Source organism: Onychomys torridus, unplaced genomic scaffold (assembly GCF_903995425.1).
Source record: "Onychomys torridus unplaced genomic scaffold, mOncTor1.1, whole genome shotgun sequence".
In the NCBI taxonomy this organism is placed as follows: Eukaryota; Metazoa; Chordata; class Mammalia; order Rodentia; family Cricetidae; genus Onychomys; species Onychomys torridus.
This window is the reverse complement of record NW_023412756.1, coordinates 693,174-700,901: the sequence shown is the minus strand read 5'-3', so window position 1 is coordinate 700,901 and position 7,728 is coordinate 693,174. Positions and strand designations below refer to the sequence as shown.

The 7,728-nt window shown below is 47.8% G+C and overlaps 1 pseudogene; it reads left to right on the top strand.

The window, feature by feature from the left end:
- The first annotated feature begins 6,750 nt into the window (after window positions 1-6,750).
- LOC118575850 lies at window positions 6,751-7,367 on the top strand (annotated as a pseudogene).
- The last annotated feature ends 361 nt before the right edge of the window (window positions 7,368-7,728 follow it).

The window sequence follows — 7,728 nt, the reverse complement described above, 5'->3', positions numbered from 1 at the left end:
GCCGTAGGATGGGAAGGAGTGCTGTAAAATGCTGACTTCTTGACATAATGCAATATCGGACCCTTGATTTCAGAGCTTTGTGGCTTCTTTCCTACAACCTACACAAAATCAAGTTAGGCTTAATTGCAGCATGGATAGCAGAAATGTGCTGGAGACCCTACCCATGGCTGAGGACCTATTTCTACGCGATTTCTGTGGAGGGTAAGTCACTCTACTTTGTGAGTATGGAATCTGATAGGTTGCCCATACCCTACTATATATAAAGAGCACATGAACTCAGAAGAGATAGATATTGGTGGTTTTGGGAAGTGGATGGAGGAGGTCAAATGAGTTGGATTTCATCAAATATATTACATATATGTATGAAAATTTCAAAACTATTCAAAATCAATGATGGTCATACCTACAATAAGTGATTTTCAATAAAAAGTATATGTTAACATGCTAATTTAAAACCAAGGTTCTAAATAATTGAAGTTAATATTCCCATATTAGTAAGTTGTGACATTTGTCTTTCTGAGTCATGATTACTATACTCAAAAAATAATATTTCCCTGATCCACAAATTTTTCTGGAAATTTATTTCATTTTTTTCTATGGCAAATGCAGTTGCATTACGTATATTTATCACATTTCTATTATCCATTCACTAGTTCATGGACATCTAGGCAGATTCTATTCCATAATAACTTTGAATAACTATTACATTGAAAGAAAGCCCCCCACAGGGGATCTTTCCTCAAGAGAGACCCCAAACCCAAGGAACACACCGAGACCACAGATCAGATGCAAACAGCAAGAGGGTTTATTTGAATACACAGGTACCTGGGGCGACAAGTCTTTCGGAGGACTTGCGCGCCTTCCTAGGGGAAGGGGGACTTCTTATAGAGTCCTGGGGGCAGAAGCACGGTTACAGAAGCGAGAAGCATAGTTACAGGGTCCCCATTGGTTAATTCAAATAAGGCCAGGGTGAACTTGGGGGCTATCTTTAATTTTCAGGAATGTGCAGCTGTCTGTTCTCCAAGGCCAGGTAGCCAATTATAGATATCTTGTTCTGACTCAAGGTTTGTTCCTCCCAAGACCGGGTGTTTGATATCTCCTGCCTTGACTCAAGGTTACTTTTTCAATTATCTTTCTCAAGGCTGTTTCTTAGGCTAAGTTACTGAGACGGGGGGCCTTTCATTCCCCCATTTTCTTTTGTTTTAAATGGAATCTTTCATTTTAGGATGGAGAATAAGGGGTCAGCTCCATCCCTGATTCTCGGAGCCTCTGATATTGTTGGGTTAGGACCAAAGCCTGGACAATAGAAATCCTATCCTTGACAAATTGTACCTATCTGTTGAAGATGCCTGGCCCAAATAATAAAATGAGCAGGACTCTGGTGATGCCCCTCCTAACATTAGGAGGGCTATTAGGGGGATTAGGGGAACCCATAGGTAAGTCTTATCTTTAGTGGGTTTGGGGAGCGTTGAACTTTCCATGTAGATGTCTTGGTGTTCTCAGCTTTGTCGGGTTCTTTGACGGCCTTCATATGTAACATGTGGACCCAGACAGAGTTTTTAATCTTGAATGGGTGAGACATCATCGGGCGATTCAGTTGCTCCTGGTAGGCATCTGCCAGGGGTTTCCATACCGTCTTTTGTACCAGTTGGAGGGCTTGAAGGTGTGCCTCCAGGGTAGGGCTAGTGGCAAAAGAGGAGATATCAGGGTGAAGGAAGTTTATTATCGGTGGGGGAGTCGCATATAAAATCTCAAACGGGGTTAGGCCGTGAGGCCCAGGAGTATTCTGGGCTCGGTAAAGGGCTAGTGGGAGTAGGAGCACCCAATCTCTAGTGCCAGTTGCGAGCGTTAATTTGGTCAAAGTCTCCTTAATGTTTTTATTTATGCGTTCTATCTATCCTGAGCTCTGGGGGTGGTATGCACAATGGAGTTTCCAATCGATCCCCAATAGCATGGCCATCTTCTGACTTACCTGGGAGATGAAGGCGGGCCCATTGTCTGACCCCAATATCTGGGGCATTCCATACCTGGGAAAGATGTCATCCAGGAGTTTCTGGGTTACCATGGTAGCAGTTTCTTTCTTGGTAGGGAAGGCCTCCGTCCATCCTGAAAAAGTGTCTACAAAAACCAGAAGGTATCTGTATCCATACAGCCCGGGTTTTACCTCAGTGAAGTCAAGTTCCCAATGGACTCCGGGGTGGTGGCCTCTCAGGCGGCTTCCTCTGTTCAGATGGGTTTTTTTTTCTGGGTTGACTTGGGCACAAGCAGGGCAGCTGGAAGTCACCTGTTGGAGGACCTGTTCCTGATTTAATAATACAGTGTTCGAGGCCTCATCAGCCAGACGGGCCTTCATCTATGATGTTAGCTTGTCGTTCGGGACTCCATTCCACCCCCATTTTCTTTGCTAGTTCCTGGTCCTCCGGGCTGTAGAGCATGGGGTCCCTGTTTGGCTGTTGGTCGTCTTGCATGACCAGCAGCTTGTCACCCCTGGGGGTTGTAAGGCCATTGTCCAGGCCGTCAGATCGGCCAGCCGATTTTCCCGCGCTATTACAGAGTCATCCTTTTGGTGCCCGGGACAGTGTATGATGCTGAGCTGTCCAGATGTCAGCTGAACCTTTTTCTCGGTGGTCTATCGATATCTCCTGCTACCCGTGGCCCCCTGGACCAAAGCTGTGCAGTCATTGAAAGAGCCTCCAGTGTGGGTCAGGACTGAATGTTGAGCTCCGGTGTCCATCAGGAAGGTCACTGGCTGCCCCCCGATCTTGAGAGTTATCCTAGGCTCGGGGGGGGGGGGCTCCTGTCCTTGACCTCCCTAATCTTCCAGATTGAGGAGGTCCGTGGCTCCTGTCTTAGTTTTTCCAGGCCCTCGAGGTTTCTTTGGGCAGTCACGAGCCCAATGTCCTCTCGCTTTGCAGTAGGCGCACTGGTCTTTGTCAAGGGGTGTCCTTCTTTGATCTTTCTTCCTAACTCCCTCCCTGACCTGTCCCTGAGACACTACAGCGGCCAGGACTTTAGTTATTTCCCTATGACGTTTCTTATCTCTTTCTTCCTGTCTCTGCCATATTCTCTCCTCCCGCTCTTTGGGGGTTTCTCTTTTATTAAAAGCTTTTTCTGCCTCCTTCAATAAATCTGACAAATTGAACGAATTCAATCCCTCTAGTCTCTGTAACTTGGCCCTTATATCTGGACTTGACTGATAGATGAAAGACAAGATGACGCTCGGCGCCTGTCCTGGATCTTCCGGATCATATGGGGTATACATTCTATAGGCCTCTTTAAGTCTTTCCAGGAATGCTGCCGGCGTTTCATCTTTTCCCTGGATCACATTTCTAACCTGAGCCAAATTGGTGGGGCGCCTAGCAGCCCCCCGGAGACCCGCTAAGAGCAACTGGCGAAAGAGACGTAGGTGCTCCCTACCTTCTGGGGTCATGAAGTCCCAGTTCGGGCGGGTGAGGGGAAAGGCTGCATCAATAACATTAGGCAGTTGTGTGGGTCTTCCATCATCCCCAGGAACCTGCTTCCGGGCCTCTAGGAAGACTCGCTGCTTCTCCTCCACTGTCAGGAGGGTCTGCAGCAACTGCTGACAGTCGTCCCATGTAGGCTGGTGAGTCAGTAAAATGGATTCAATCAAGTTAGTCAAGGCAACAGGGTCCTTAAAGAAAGGAGGGTTATGCATTATGCTGTTTTCAGTTGTAAAGATCAAAGGCCGAAAATCGACCAGTATTGTATGCAGCTGTCGGCATGGGGGCCGTCGCTTCCGCCCCCCCCCCCTGCCACGTCGGCCGGGAATCGCCGCTCCCGGCGCTCGCACCGGGACCACCGCCAGGCGGGCTAAGGGCGGTGGAGTGGTGGAGGCGGGTGGGGAGGTGGATCGCGGGGGAGCCGGGGCCGGGGCTGGGGCGGGCTGGAGCGCTTCTGGGCCGTGGCGGGCGCCGCCACCGCCGTGCCCAACGCGCCTCAGCAGCCACTGCCTCCCGCGCTGCCTCCCGCGCTGCCTCCTGCGCGCCGGCCCGGCTCGCATCCCCTCAGTGGCGGCGGGCGGCAGGCGGGTGGCGTGCGGTGGGGCCGGGACAGCGGCGGCAAGGGGGGGACCGGAGGGGGGGCGCTGGCACTCCCGCGGCGGCCGCTCCTCTCCGCGAGGTGCGGCACGAGTGCACAGAGCCCGAGCAGACAGGCGTAGAGGGTCGCGGGCACCCGCGGCATGGTGCGCGCCGCTTGGCGGGGGCGCAGCGGGGATGGAGCGGGGCCGAGGCCGGGGACTGCAGCTGCATGCCGGGCGCTTGCACTCGGGCTCACGGTGCCCGCGGCCGGGCTGGCCCGCGCCCCGCCGCCATCATCCTTCTTGCTGGCTCGTTGGGACGCCCTGAATTGTCGCCTCTCGGGATGCATTCTCGCTGAGTCCCTGTGCGCCTGCTCCCGGGCGCCCCTTCCCTTCTCCCTCGGCCGCCAGGCCGCACTCTCCTCGGCTTTCTCCTCCCCTCTAGGGGGATCCTTTCATGGGAGAATAGGGTAAAGGGAGGAGGTAGATGGCGGTTTCTTTAAACAGAAAATGACGAACGACGGACAAACATAAATAAGACTGACACACGATGCGCGGCTCTGGCTCCAAACCGAGAGCAGAAACTCAGACGGAGAGTGCTGTGAGGGTCCGGATCCCTCCTCTCCAACAGACACCACGTATCCCTAGGATACGTGAGTGTAAAACCGTGCCCCAAAGGGGACTTCAGACTCCCGTGGAACGTCTTCCAGGGTTGGTGAGCGAAGTCCGGGCTAGTCAGTCCCTTCAGCCTCACCCCGATATAGAACACTAGGGGAGATACCCTAGTGCAGGACTCAGGTGGCCCGGCCTCACGGCAGACCTTGCCCGCCTCCTTTCCTGGTCCCTCCAGACGCTGCGCAGGAACAGAACTCAAACATAGAAACAGACAGCACAGAGACAAAACTGACACAGGACGGCTCGAGCTTAAACATAAATACCAAGGCCGGCAGGCTTACCTCCTGATGGTGGGTCGGTGGTCCTGGGGAGGGGTCTCAATCTCGGTGGAACCTCCAATGAAAGAAAGTCCCCCCCACAGGGGATCTTTCCTCAAGAGAGACCCCAAACCCAAGGAACACACCAAGACCACGGATCAGATGCAAACAGCAAGAGGGTTTATTTGAATACACAGGTACCTGGGGCGACAAGTCTCTCGGAGGACTTGCGCGCCTTCCTAGGGGAAGGGGGACTTCTTATAGAGTCCTGGGGGCAGAAGCACGGTTACAGAAGCGAGAAGCATAGTTACAGGGTCCCCATTGGTTAATTCAAATAAGGCCAGGGTGAACTTGGGGGCTATCTTTAATTTTCAGGAATGTGCAGCTGTCTGTTCTCCAAGGCCAGGTAGCCAATTATAGATATCTTGTTCTGACTCAAGGTTTGTTCCTCCCAAGACCGGGTGTTTGATATCTCCTGCCTTGACTCAAGGTTATTTTCCCAATTATCTTTCTCAAGGCCGTTTCTTAGGCTAAGTTACTGAGACGGGGGGCCTTTCAACATTTTCTATTATTTTAAATTTTAGTTCTTTTGGAAGTTATCCACTGATTTCCATAGTACTTGCATTAATAATCCCTTCCACAAACAGTGATTAAAGATTTCACTTTAACACACTGGTAAAATTTGCTGTCATTTATTTTCTAAGTATTACCTGTCCTTGCTGCATTCAAATGAAATCTCAAGTTAGAATTTGTCCTTACTTGATAACTAATGGTATTGAATATTTTTATATGTTTCCTAAAAAAACAGGAGAAAATTTTGTCCTAGTATTTGTTTGATGGATGTTAGTCGCTAGAATATACATTTAAGAAAAATATTAACCCTCAAAACCCAAATAATAGAAACAACAGGTAGTAAAATTAACCACAGATTGTACTTAGATGAAGAAATATGAATGACCAATACATATGTGAGCCAATGTTCAGTGCATTTAGGCATCAGGAAGTAGAAAATTAAGTGTTTCTAATACGTTTCACTCCAGTCAGGATGTTTGGCATCAAGAAAATCAATGTCAATCTGGTCAAGATACAAAAAATAAAGAACCCTCACATGTTGGTGGTAGGTAGGTGAACTGGTACAGTAATTTCAGAAATCAGTATATAAATTCCTAAGATTAAGAAATAAAATTTCAATGTACTCATTTATGCCACTCCTGGGCAACCCCTCTGAGGGGCTGTGTGAGTCACCAGCTGTGACTTATGGCAGGAATCGGAGGAGCAGTTTCAGAGAGCAGCCAGCAGGGGCATTATTCCACTTCCTAATGACATCCTTCCTCTAACGTAACATGTTACCCTTTTAAATAAAGGAAACCTTCAAAAGACACAGAGGAGTTTTTAGGACAGTGCATAAAAATATATTTGATAGAGTAATTATTATATCCAACAAGAAGCTCCAGAAGTTTGAATCCAAATTGCCACTCTAACAGAGAATCATTAAGACAATTATAATAAAGAATTAAGTGTGTCATATTCCAAATAATTTAATTATGTTCTGTAAGCTTCATAACTTCAGTTTTGAACATATTTATGATTTAAACACAAGAAATTACATCTGCATTTTGTACTAATAACTGCCCCCTCTATTGCTTTAATTCTAGTGCAGATGATGTAGCAGGAAGAGATGCAAATTTGTCCTCCTTCTGCTCATGAAAACCAGCCCTGACCTGACCTTGCAGCTCTAGCAGAGGAGCCCAGTCCTGACTTCCCTTGTCTTCCCATTCAGGGATGAGCACTGAACACAGACTTCTCACCATGAAGTTGTGGCTGAACTGCATTTTCCTTGTAACTCTTTTAGAAGGTAATTCATAGTATGAGTAATAGTGATGGTGGATATGTATGACAGTTTCCTATTCTCTGCTATTGCCAGGTATCCAATGTGAAGTGCAGCTGGTGGAGTCTGGAAGAGGGTTGGTACAGCCTGGGGGGTTCCCTGAAACTCTCCTGTGCAGCCTCTGGATTCACCTTCAGTGACTACTATATGTACTGGAACTGCCAGGCTCCAGGGAAGGGGCTGGAATGGATTGCAGTGAGTAGAAACAAAGATAATGGTTACTCAGCAGAGTACAGTGCATCTGTGAAGGGCCGGTTCACCATCTCCAGAGATGATTACAAAAACACCCTCTACCTGCAAATGAACAGCCTGAAAGCTGAGGACACTGCCACTTACTGTTGTGCAAAAGTCAAACACAGTGAGGGAACTTCAGTGTGAGCCCAGACATAAAAGTCCATGCAGACGCGATCAGCAGCAGCAGGGGGCGCTCAGGGACAGAGAAAAATGGCAGGATGCATTGCTTCTCCACATACTAATTATCATCAGGAAAGTTCTCTGGAACTTATAATGCTGTATCTACCACAGAAGCCTCTGCTGTACTATGTGAAATTGTTCTATTTGGCAAGAGGAAAATCAAGGAGACAAGACAGAAAATATTAAAAAGGCAGATAGGTTTCTTTTTCAAGTGTATGTTGCATTTAGACATAATTCTTTGCAAATTGTTGACAAATATTTCAATATGTTGAACTTCTACCATAGATGACACTTATGTGTTACTGTTTAAAAATACAATTTTTATCGAAACCAATAATTTGGGACTTTAAAAAAGATTATTACAGTAATGTCCGTCTTGTGCTTGAAATTTATTTGTATGGTATAAAGCTTAAGCAAAATGCAAGATGGAAGTATATTTGTAAAGTTTGGGTCAT